Consider the following 12,644-nt stretch of genomic DNA (forward strand, 5'->3'; position numbering starts at 1 on the left):
CGGTTTTGTTTCTAACGTTAATGATATAAATATAATAAGATTGGGTGTGTGGTGTAAACGAGGGGCAGAGAGAGAGAGAGAGATGCGCGCTCTGGTACTCTGGTACTCGCTGTGAGAGAGAGAGAGAAATGAGATGAAATGTTATATTAAATGTCTTCAAAATGTTAAAATTACCCTTGCTAAAATTAGCATTAAGGGGTGTTGTGCGAGAAAGAATTGCACTAGTCGCGGAAGATCCGTGGGAAACTATCCAAAGAGACCTTAAAAATGTATTCGATTCTGTAGGTAGTGGGGGGGTTCCATAGTTGTGTGTGCATCAAATGCAGCAGACGAGGGAGAAAAGAGAGATATAAATGAAATAAAATGTGACATTAGCAGTCAACAAAAGGCCTACGGGACCAAACTCATACAATCCTTATGGATCGAATACAATGTGAAGGTACAAAATAGAATGAAGTAAAGTGTGAAACCAAACCTAAAAGCCTAAAATCATCATCAGAATCGTCGCCAATGCCGGAAGATGCTAGGCAGCGGGCGTTGTCAGAGAAAGTATTCCACAGGTTGTTGAAGAGCTTTACCGATGTTCGCTTCTGTAAGTAGCCATATTGGGAGGGGGAAGGCAAAGAGCAAAATGAAATGAAATGTTAAATTCCTCGTCTTCCAAAGGGCTATGGGACCAAACCTAAACAATCTTTTCGGATTCAATACAATGTTTGGGTACAAAATAAATTGAATTAAAATAGAGGTAAATTGAACTGAATGTCTGAGGATGGTTGGCATCGGGCGCTGCCTGTGAAAGGATGGCCACGGCACTGCAGAGTTTCGTCAAAGTCAGCTTATGTAAGTAGTTGGGGGAAGGGAGAAAGTTAAATGAGAACGCGGTGGCCTTGCGACAAACGGAGAGCGCGGCACTGCAGACGAGGGGAGCTGCACGAGAGCAAGGGAGCTTCAATCAGAAGGGGGAACTGGCCAAGAGGACATTCAAAAGGCTGGTGGTCCTCCCACTATTAGAGAAAGGGTGATGTGACAAATCACCGTGTGAAGAGAGCTGCAGGGAAAAAGGGAGAGGCTACAGAGTCCGGCTGTGTGAGGCTGCCTGTTTGCAGAGGAGGGCCGAAAGTGGCATGCGGGGCTATGGGTTGCAGGAGCATGAGCCGCAATATGAGCCATCGAGCTGGTACTGATCAAAGGCTGAAGGTGGAGAAAAGAGCACGGGAGGTGGGGAGTCTCGTCAATTTAGAAAATAATGTGACGATAAACTAACGATGCAACGCAGTTGCCGCCATGTTGAGTGGAGTAGGGGTGTGGGCACTATGGTTGCATGCCCTACAAAAGAGATAGAGAGAGACACACAGTTAGTTAGAAGTGTGTGGTGTGTTTACTCGCATGTAGCGACCGACTGCCCAGTTTTGACGAGGGAAAAAGAGAGAGAGAGAAAGAGGTAGCTGAATTGATTGCAGGTATATTCGACGAGAGAGAGATAGTGAAAGAGTGGGTTGATGGCGGTAGGAAATCGAGATAGAGGGTATTGTGCACCTCATGAGAAAAAAATAAAAATAAAAATGGCGGCGCTCGAACTATGAGTGGTGTACTTGCCACCACAAGTTGATGAGAAAGAGATAGGTATCGGCGTAGTGAGATAGAAAGAGAGAGCGTGCATCGGCGGTGAGCCAAAGAGCGACAAGGGGAACGCTTTGAATGATTGCTTGTAGTGAGACGAGAGAGAGAGAGAGAGAGAGAGAGAGAGAGAGAGAGAGAGAGTAGACGACTAGCTAGTCGACAAAGGCTTGCATGGTGGTTGGTGAGCCATGGGGATGAGGGGGTGCTGGCTTGAAGCGGATTGCTGTTGTCGGTCAGCTACTGTATACAACTCAGTTCCCTCGTCATTTGGCTGCTGCCCTGAGCTTTACCCACCCACCATATAAGGCGGATAAACCTGGATGCTAGCCAAGTGATGGTGACCACGGAAGCCAAGGCTAGCTTCTTTAGGAAGGTTACCGTCTATGTCATCTTCTCTGCATTCATTCCTTCGTGCAGCGGCCTCATATCGGGATACAACATCGACATCTCCGATGGAGTGACAACAACGTGGAGAGCTGTGTCACAACAGAGAGCACCTACTGCAAAGTTAATGACCAGGGGCTGCAATCCTTCACCTCAGCCATTTACTTGGATGGCCTTCTCTCCAGATTGGGTGCCTCATATGTTACAAAGCACTCAGGTCGTCGGATCACGCTGACCGTGGCTAGATTCCTCTCATTAGTTAGAGTGGTTCTTGCTGCGGGGGCTACCAAGCACATTGTCATGCTCATTATCGATCGTATACTCATTGGTATCAATCTATTGTTGAGTTTTCAAAGCCAATTTGAAGTGGGTTCTTGTGACCCAACCAAATTTGAACTCCCTCGCGTTGTTTTTGGTCCATGAAAACCAAATTGAATTGGAGGTATGCCATTAAAAATTTTGGAATTGTTCTTACGACATTCATCTCTTGCCCTTCCTACTCTATTGATCGTGAATTTTCAAGACTCGTCGGATAGAACTTGAAGCTAGTTGATTGTAATTCTCCTTATTCCTTCTTCTTCTTCTTCTTCTTATAATTTTGGTTATCTTCTCCCTCAAATCTAAAGAAATTACTATGGTGTTTTCGTTGAGTATCCTTGTATAATTTAGTTTAATTAATATTATTATTATGTTTATTATAAACATAATTACATTAACAATCACTAGATCATGACACAAAGAATGAATCTCTTTAAATCCTTTAAAAAAAATCACTAATTATATCATGCAATCAACACATTACTACAAATTGAGGCAATTAACAGAATCTACAAACATAAGAAAGCAAAATACTTAGCTGCGGCTTGTTAATATTTGTAGTCTTGGAGCGTAGCCTATGCTCTGATACCACTGCTATACAGAGGGCGTGGCTGACCTGCAAAATACTCGAAATAACACGCTGCAAGCCACAAACGAAAAAATCTACGTACCTGGCACCTCGCATAGCACATAGTCAACGATGTACGCGAACAGAGAGAGAGAGAGAGAGAGAGAGAGAGAGAGAGAGAGAGAGAGAGAGAGAGAGAGAGAGAGAGAGAGAGGAAGAGAACATGCGCAGGCGCACCTCTTAGAGCGGAGTGCTACACCCGGCACGGCGAGAGAGAAGAGAGGAGAGGAGAAGAATAACGCATACAATGGGTGCAATCTCCCCTCGTGCAAAAGTAAACATTTCCCTCTTGCACGTATTTGATTTATAGATTTCTTGAATAGTCAAAGTGAGTACAAACTAGCCAGCCGGTCATAAATGGCCAAAGCTCATAAAAGAGCACTTGAATAATAAAATGTACAATATATATATTTGTTTGCATAGCCTAGTTCGGTCAGGCCTTTTCCACATGTGAGTTGCAATAAATAGTAAAAGTCCATAACATTTTTGCTTCTCATAATGGGACATGGACTCTACAAATTCCATTTATGGTTTGCTAGTTGCTTCTTCAAGCATGGGTTTTAGACATATTTTCTTCCTAAAGCAAGTGCTTTTGCTTGATTTTCTCAATGAGCAATTATAACAAGGGGTATCTACCACCAAAATTTTATTCGAGATCCAAAGGCATCGATGCTACATGCCAGTTATCCATGCCTATCTTAGACTAATATGGACCATTTGGCTCTCTATGCTTCAATCATGGAGTTTAGATTGGACGAGTGATGGTGGATCACATGGCTCTCTATGCTTCAATGGAGCTTATCTTGTACAAGTGGTGGACCTTGCATCAATTCTCGATGCCTAGCTTAGACCAAACAACCCATTCTACTAGAGATGATAGCTGATGATAGGTTGTACACGTGGTGGATATTGCCTCACTTATCCATGCCTAGCTTAGACTCTAATTCTTGTGGCTCTTTATGCTTGAATAGTGCTTACCTTTGACAAGTGGTAGACCTTGCATGAATTCCTTATTCTTTTAAAGGTTATGCTAAGCTCCTTTTTGACTAAGGTCGTCTATAAATATCAAGTCTTTATGCAGTTTTGGTAGCATGGGATGCCAAAATTGCGTAAGATTTTATGACATCTATACGTGTACACACTATATGTCTGCACTTTGAGTTAGGCTGATTATAGGTAGGTTCACCTTTTGGCTACTCAAATGAAAAGGATTGTATAGCCACACATGGGTAAAAATTAAGCACAAGATATCGGTTCAATTATCACTCATGCATAACTAAGCACAATATAGCATCCATTTAATTATGGAGTTAAGAGATATTTGGGATCTCATTAAATTCAATTCAATCACTTCACATAAGGTTCTTCTCAATATGCAGTGAACAACATCAATTTTGAGATTTACTTCGTAGGTGGAGAGTAAACGTACCCATGAACTTGAACACAGGGCACCAAAAATTTTTATGTGCACAAGCAAGTCCAACTACCGATAATTTTCTTGGGACTAACATGCACTAGTATGTAAGCATTCCATGTTTCCAATAGGAATTGCTTCAGTCTGTAAGAACATTAAGTTTTGATCAAATGGGCACCTCGATAAAGGGAGGCTCTCCAATGATTTTGAGATCCCTTTTGGTCAAAGGGGCAATAGCTTTAGAGTGTCTAATTATCAATTTGATTTTAATCGTATAGTTTTACAATGTTCATTTTTTTCTACGAGTAATTAGGTCTCCCCAATCTCAAAAAAATAAAAAAGTCTTTCAAAACATATTAAGTGCTTAAGTGAAGGCCCAAGGATGAGTTTAGGAAACAAAAAGATAGAGGAAAGATGAAGGTGGAAAGTCAAAAGACTTTTTGTGTCCATATAAAGAATTGGTCTACTTCACATTGTATATTTGTGTTTCTCTTCTCCTTTAGCGTTTTCTTCTCTTTAAAGTGTCCTCTCTCTCTCTCTCTCTCTCTCTCTCTCTCTCTCTCTCTCTCTCACACACACACACACACAAAAAGTTGTATCCATCATTCTCACGTCAGTTGATACTGTTGCAAATCTATGTGCTTTGTCATTGCCCGTTGTTGCGTGCTATAGGCTAGCGCATCATTTTTATTGTTATGGAGAAAATCTTTAAGTTAGGAATACCTTTTAAATTTTTGCTACGAGCAAATAGTTACACCAAATGTAGATTTATTAGGAAAACTTTAGTGCTTTAGCAAAATATTTTTTATTAATAAGCTTACGAGGGAGATATTTTTTCTTTAAGGGGGGATGTGATTTTTACCATCCATATGTGGTAGTAATGTGTGAACACACTTAGGACCGCCGGGGTATTTTTTCCCTCACTAGGAGATTTTTTCCCCCGTGCATTGTATATATGCCCATCATTCTAGGGCTAACATATCTTTCATTTGTGCACTAAGCAATATACTCTCTGTTGTGTGCCTTGAGCTTCTTCATCTTCTCCAAGTTGTGTGTGTTTTCATGCAACCCTATTTCTAGCAATTGGTATCAAAGCAGGTTGCGTCCTCTGGGCATAGTCACCACATCGTCAGCACAACCTTGCTCACTTTCTCATATTTGAGTGAGCCTTGATGAGCGTTAGTAGGTCAAAAAAATATTTTGGAATAGCTCGTAGAGATTTGTTTGCTCAAAAATTCCATTCGAGCTAATTTGATCCTCTCTTTTCACTACAGGTAGTACTGCACAGCAGGCACTTTTTTCCTTTTATGTAGAATTTTTGTTAGTGCAATTTTCTATAGAACAATCTTAACAATCTTCTCTGGGTTGTGCTATACATCACGTGTTGGTCCTACTTTGTTTTACCTATTTTCGGCCAATTTTCACATCAAGTGCAATCACTCGTCATGGGCACTGACAACAACACAGATGTGTTCAAGATGTTTGCTGTTGAGGATAGAATGGATGGGGACAATTACACAATGTGGGCTTACATGATGCAATATTTTCTTGTGTCAAACACCATTTGGTATGTTATGCAGGGCATTGATGTACGCCCGGATTTTGTGGATACAAGCGTTGTTGAGGTTGTTGCGGCTTTTGGTGGTAGGATTGCTGCTGCTAGAGTTGTTTTGCCTACAGCTGAGTAGTCTCATTGAGATGTTAGAGATGCACAGTCCCATGCATTAATTGTAGTATTTGTGAAGCACACTATTACTCCTCACATTCGCTCAACTAAATCAGCTAAACAAGCTTGGGATATTCTAGTTGGTCTTTATGCAAGTCGCAATGAGGGTAAGATTGCATTGCTGCGTAAAGAGCTGGAGTCAAAGACTATGCATGAGGAAGATGACATGGACACTTTTCTTTCTAGTGTCAAGGATATTAATGAGAAACTCATTTCTGTAGGTGAAGTCATTTGTGACAGTTCGCTTGTGCAGACCGTTCTTGATGCATTGCCAGATTCTTATCAAAAAATTTCTAGTACTTGGAGACTTCTGACCCAAGGAAATTCTGATGTTGTCAAGTTTGATGCATTGTGCACATTGTTGTTGCAAGAGTCGCTTTCAAGAAAAAACATGGCTAAACATTGTGCAATTGAAAAGGCTTTTATTGCTACTCAAAGAAAAGGTGGTAACAGCAATGTAGCCACTTCTCATGGTTCTTCAGTGAGTAGCAAATCACCTATTCCTAATGCTTCTGTTGGTAGCACCTTATTTGGGAATTCTGGTAAAAAGTACAAAAAGAAGATGCATTGCCATTATTGTAAAGCTAATGATCACTTGATCAAGCAGTGTCCTAGGCAAAAGAGGCCAAGAAGAAAGAGGCTGGTTCCACTACAAGTGCAACTATTGTAGAATCTTCTGTGAAAGGAGATTGTGATGCTGATGTAGATGCAAAGTGGGTATTTAGTGTGGAATGCACTTTTGATCCTTTTGTCCATGATGCATGTATATCAATTGCTGCACATTCACATGTGTGGTACTTTGATAGTGGTGCTACAAAGCACAATACCTCACATCGTGACTCGTTAACCCCTCTCGAGTTTTTCCCTCATGGGAATACAATTACTTGTGTCAACAATGCCTCTTATCCAGTCCAGGGAGTTGGAAAGATTGTGTTGGCTAGTTCTTTCACACTTGTTCATGCACTTTATGTACATGGGATTAAAAAGAATTCTGTGTATGTATATGTACTTGCTAGACTTGGTATTGTTGTGAAATTTATGGATAAAATATATACAATTCATGATCTCAATTTTGGTGATGAAATTGTTGCATCTGGCATTTTGTGCCGTGGGTTGTATAAGCTCATTTTGTATGGCAAGTGTGGGCAGAATTTTGCAAATGCAGTGGGCCTTGCAAACTCCGTCCTTAGGTAATTATCTATACTTCATGACTTGCATTGATGATTACTCCAGGCATGCATGGGTGTAAATGCTTAAAGCTAAGTCCTAAGTGTTTATGTGCTTAAAGTAATTCTTGGTTATGGTTGAAAATGTCTCTAAATGTTCTATGGGCACCCTTCGTCAGATCGGGGGGGGGAGTATACGTCTCATGAGTTTAATGCATTTTTTGGCTAGTGGTGGGATAAAACACCATTATACAATGTTCTATACACCTCAGCAAAATGGTGTTGTTGAAAGGAAAAACAAGTCACTTACAAAGATGGCAAGATGTATGGTCAAGAGTCAAGATTTGTCACATTTGTTTTAGCTTGAGGCCGTCATATGTGCTACTTATGTACTCAACAGGTGTCCTACGAAAGCTTTGCAATGTATGACTCCTTATGAAGCATGGCATGATAAGAAGCCATCTATTGATCACATGCGCATTTTTGGTTGTTTAGCTTATGCTTTGGTGCCACAAACGCAATGCAAAAATTGAATGATAAAGCTGTTAAATGCCATTTTGTTGGTTACAATATTGAAAGTAAAGGTTATAGGTTATACCATCCACAAATAAACCTTATCTTGGTTTCACGAGATGTGTTTGTGGAAGATTCTGTTTAGACTTTGTTGTTATGTACTAGAGACTGTTATGTAAGCTCACAGGAAATTTATGACAATGTGTTGCCTCTTTTAATGGTGAAAACTTAAATGTAAATTCCAATGAGGCAAATGTACAGCCTATGGGGGTTTCTGAAAATGCTACGGATCAGCCTATTACTAATGCAGACGTACATGATGTACTTAATGTGAAAAGGGTTAAGAATGAACAGGCTAGAGGTATGTCAAAATGGTTGCTGCATACTTTGTGCGATAGCAAATTGGATGCAGCTATATTTAGGCGTACTCATTCTGGTTCTTGCCATGCATCAGATTGTTATTATTTGGTTGTTTCTAATTTATGTGATGTGAAGGAGCCTGTGTCTTTTGATGAAGCACAGTATTCAAAAAATTGGATGGCTGCCATGCAATCAAAAGATGATGCACTTATAGAAAATGACACATGGACTTTATATAATTTGCCTCCTAGCAAAAAGGTCATTGGTACGAAGTGGGTTTACAAGATGAAACGTAAACCAGATGGTGAGATTGACCACTATAAGACTCGAGTTATTGCAAAACGTTATACACAACAAAAAGGCATAGGAGAATTTTGCTCCCACTTTTGTATGATTACTATGTGTTATCTATGTGCATTGGCAGTTCATTTTGGATGGGATGTACATCAATCAGACTTTGTTGCTTTCTTCAATGGTGACATATTTGAAGAAGTCTATGTAACGCAACCTCATGGTTTTGTCAAGAAAGGACATGAAGATAAAGTGTGCAAATGTAAGAAAGCTTTGTATGGGTTGAAGCAGTCTCCTCATACTTGGTATGAGAAAGCTAACACTCATTTGGTTAAACAAAGCTTTTGTAACAGTCCAACAAAATTCACTTTGTATGTGAAGTGTGAGGGTGATGTACTTCTCATCGACATTCTTTATGTTGATGATTTGTTGATCAATAGACCGAATGAGACACATATTGCTGAATTTAAGGCTGATATGAATGCTACTTTCAAGATGAAAGATTTGGGATTGTTTCATCATTACTTGGGCATACAGTTTAAGCAGTGTGATGGTGGTATTGACTTGTGTCAAACAAGAGTTTTTCATGCTCGCACCAAGCACATTGAGGTGAGGTGCATTATCACTACGTTAGAGAGATACTCTCAGCAAGAGAGATCGGCTTGGCTTATGTGCCCAAATCTTTTCACAAAGGCATTGCCTCATGAGAAGATCGAAGCTTTTTGCAAAGCTTTGGGCTTACTCCCCTTTGTGGATTGATCATGCCCTTATGGCATAGCACTTTCCTATACACTATGTGCCATCTCTTGTTTACAGCATCACTCCCAGGAGGGATTTGTTGCCATACATGTGGTGTGTGTGAACACACTTGGGACCGTCGGGGCAATTTTTTCCCTCACTAGGAGGTTTTTTCTCCTGTGCATCGTATATACGCCCATCATTCTAGGGCTAACATATCTCTCATTTGTGCACTAAGCAATATACTCTCTGTTGTGTGCATTGAGCTTCTTCATCTTCTCCAAGCTATGTGTGTTTCCCTGCAACCCTATCTCCAACAGTGTTAGGACATCTTGTGGGCCATGGTCTAAGGCAAGGACCTATGAGATGAGGCCAAACCTTAAGAACAAGGTTGACTTGAAAAGGGGTTTTGAAGATGCGGCCAAGGGCTTCTCCTCGCTATGTGTGTTTCCTTGCAACCCTATTTCCAACAGTTACGTGAGGACAAGGGTCTTGTGGGCAATGGTCCAAGGCAATGACATATGAGATACGACCAAACCTTAAGAGCAAGGTTGACTTGGAAAGGGGTCCTATATATGCGGCCAAGGGCTCTTTAAATTTTTGGAGTAACGCCTTGGCTTTTTTGCATGGGATAGGTGTTCTTAAGGAGCTTGAGATTGCCAAAATAAAAAAGAATGTGAAACTTTTAACCTACGCATAGCGCATAGCATGGGAGATGACAATTGCTTTGTGTGGGAGAGAAGCATCAACTGGTCGGAGAAGAATATGAGGGCACTACAAAAACGAGTTCCAACCCAAAAGCTCCCCCTTCAGCGTAGTCAAGCATGCAAGGGACGTTGTCCAAATTGCATACCCGAGATTGTCAGACCGAGAGAGAAAGAGAGAAAGGCTCATACACTCGCCCATGCAAGACATGCACGACTTTTCTCCTTTCACAAAGCTCTAATACATTGTAAGGCAAAGGGTGAAGACTCGATACACTTTTCCCATCCAAACCGAATTAAGCCCAACTTGACAAGTATCATGGGAAACCCTCTAGTCATCTTGAATAGATGAAATGACTACTTGGACCAATATGAAAGTGGTGCAATGCTTCTAGCCAATGGCTGCAAGCTCCAAAGCCTATATAAGAGGTTCACACGTATCAAATTTTGCATGAGATTGTGAATAGATTTCATTTTTGTACTTGTCCATTTCCATTTTCTCACGCCCTAAATATCCAATGCCGGTGGTATCAGAGGTAGGTTGGGCACTATCCCTTTTTAGATTGTTATCCTTATTAGCCCAACTCTTTTCTCAAGCATAAGTTCTTTTTTGAGTGGTGGTTAACCATCTCTATAGTGTAAATCGAAACTCACAAGTCCAGCAAGTTGAGTAAGACAAAAGGCACCCAAGCCAAATTGTAATCGTCGTCATGATATTGCCCACATGGCACATGCCCTCTTCATACCCACCTTCAAGCCTCCTATTGCCTCAACCTGCCTTGCTACACCAGCTCCATGCTCCGGCTATCTGCTGCACAACAATTCCAGTTACATAGTCTAGCTACCCTAAATTTTTGTTGCTCAACTTGCCCTTGCTACCTCGACAACCTTTGCAATCACCAACCAAGGCTACATATGTTGCTCGGTTATCTGCTATACTCGCCGAAGGCTTCAACTACATAGAAAGTAAGCAAGGAAGCCATCTAGGTGATATCAGAAGCTTGCTACCCTGCTCTACTCATCATCATTCTCAAGCTTACAACATACAACTCATTGGCTACCTTATTAGAGATTGCAACTACCATTGTGGCCTGACCTCGTTACCCGAGTCACTCCCACACAACTCATTGTCATCTTGACCTCCTTTTAAGGCTTCAACTCATCAATTGCCCTCAAATTATCACCAACTACTCAGCACACTACTATGTAAAATATCTTTTGGTTCATTTGTTATAATATAATTATTGGAATTTAACTTGAAGTGTGTTCCCACATAACAAATCAACTACAATTTTGGCTCCATAAGCCCTCGCCCCTGGGAGCTTTGATTGGCCATAGGGCACAATGGCTTTCGAGTTAGCTGGTTTTCTAATTAGAGCTTTAAAAAACATTTAAGCCCCTTGAAGAGGTGCATCACATTGACTAACTCTTCATATTTGGCATATTTTTTCCTCGTGAAACTTGCGAGAAGTAGACATTGCCATATCTATGAACATTAAGACTTTTCTCATGATCACAATCACGTGCATGATTATCACTTTACCCTGTTATCCCAGAGAGCTACAAGTTGGGAGTACTCAGCATAGTTCTATCTTTCTTGGGATAATATGAGATGCAGCTTGCTTGGATTCTCACTGACAGCTTTCACCCCACACTCCATTTCAGCAACATGATACTTCCACTCAGAAGCAGACAAACCCACACTGCCCTAGAGGGCTGGGCCTCTCCTAACTTCCTCAATATTAAAACTTGTTTTGCAAGTGAGTCGGCAACTCCAAGACCGAATGCAAGAGACTTGATAAGCACACTTAATTTTCATGATAACAAGGCAGAACAAATTAGTTTGGAGTCCTCATTTAATAAAATCAGTGCACAATCATGACTAGTGAACAGTCGGGATCATAGGACTCACGAGCTTTTCCTTGCTTTTTCTTGCATCATCCGCTGCCTCGGGGATATTAGAGTAATACAACCCTGAAGTTATGGCCAATAAAGACAAAAGGCAAGAAACCTAGCATGTGACTTAATGCTATCAAAAGACATAAGCTCTTAGGTTCACCAGATCTCAACACACAGCTTTCGAGCTTTGCACGTGGAGAAATCTCCGCTCCCATGGTACAGGTGAGAGCGTCCAAGTCTAGCAATCCAATTTTTTATCATTCACAAATTTCACAAGCATATTAGACAGGAAATATTTTTCAATTCTGCTCAAGGTCACAGGCAGGATTGCCTCTAGATGAGCATTTTACCCGCTTAGGACTTGTAACAAGGTTTAAGGTGAGTTACCCTGCCAGCAACACACTTGGAAATGCCAACCACCACATAAAATCCTGCAAATTTAAAGGACAAGGCTCCCCTGAAAAATCAACCCTGATCACAAGTAAACACAAGACTTGCCATTCCCCATATCATGATCGAAGAATTAACAGATTCTGCCAACGTTTTTCAGCACAATGTTGACAATTTGCCCAGAACACATAACTAATATACAGTTCCAAAACCACCACCGAATAACCTCGGAACAAACTAGGCAACCATCTCAGTTCAGTATTCGAAGCAAGAGTTTCAAAATCTCCATGACTTCATATCCCAAACCTATGCTTCAATTGGAAACTGTCAAAAGAAAATTTTTTTGGCTAAAACAAGTCAGGAGGGTATCTCCAGAACACAAACAGCCTCATATCAAAAGCGTGCAGGAGACGTGTCAAAGACAAACTCTACTAACACATGTGGATGCATCATATATCTTCCACATAAACAGCGCCGCATTTCAAGCGATCAC

This window comes from Adiantum capillus-veneris, chromosome 20 (assembly GCF_014529385.1).
Source record: "Adiantum capillus-veneris isolate H3 chromosome 20, ASM1452938v2, whole genome shotgun sequence".
In the NCBI taxonomy this organism is placed as follows: Eukaryota; Viridiplantae; Streptophyta; class Polypodiopsida; order Polypodiales; family Pteridaceae; genus Adiantum; species Adiantum capillus-veneris.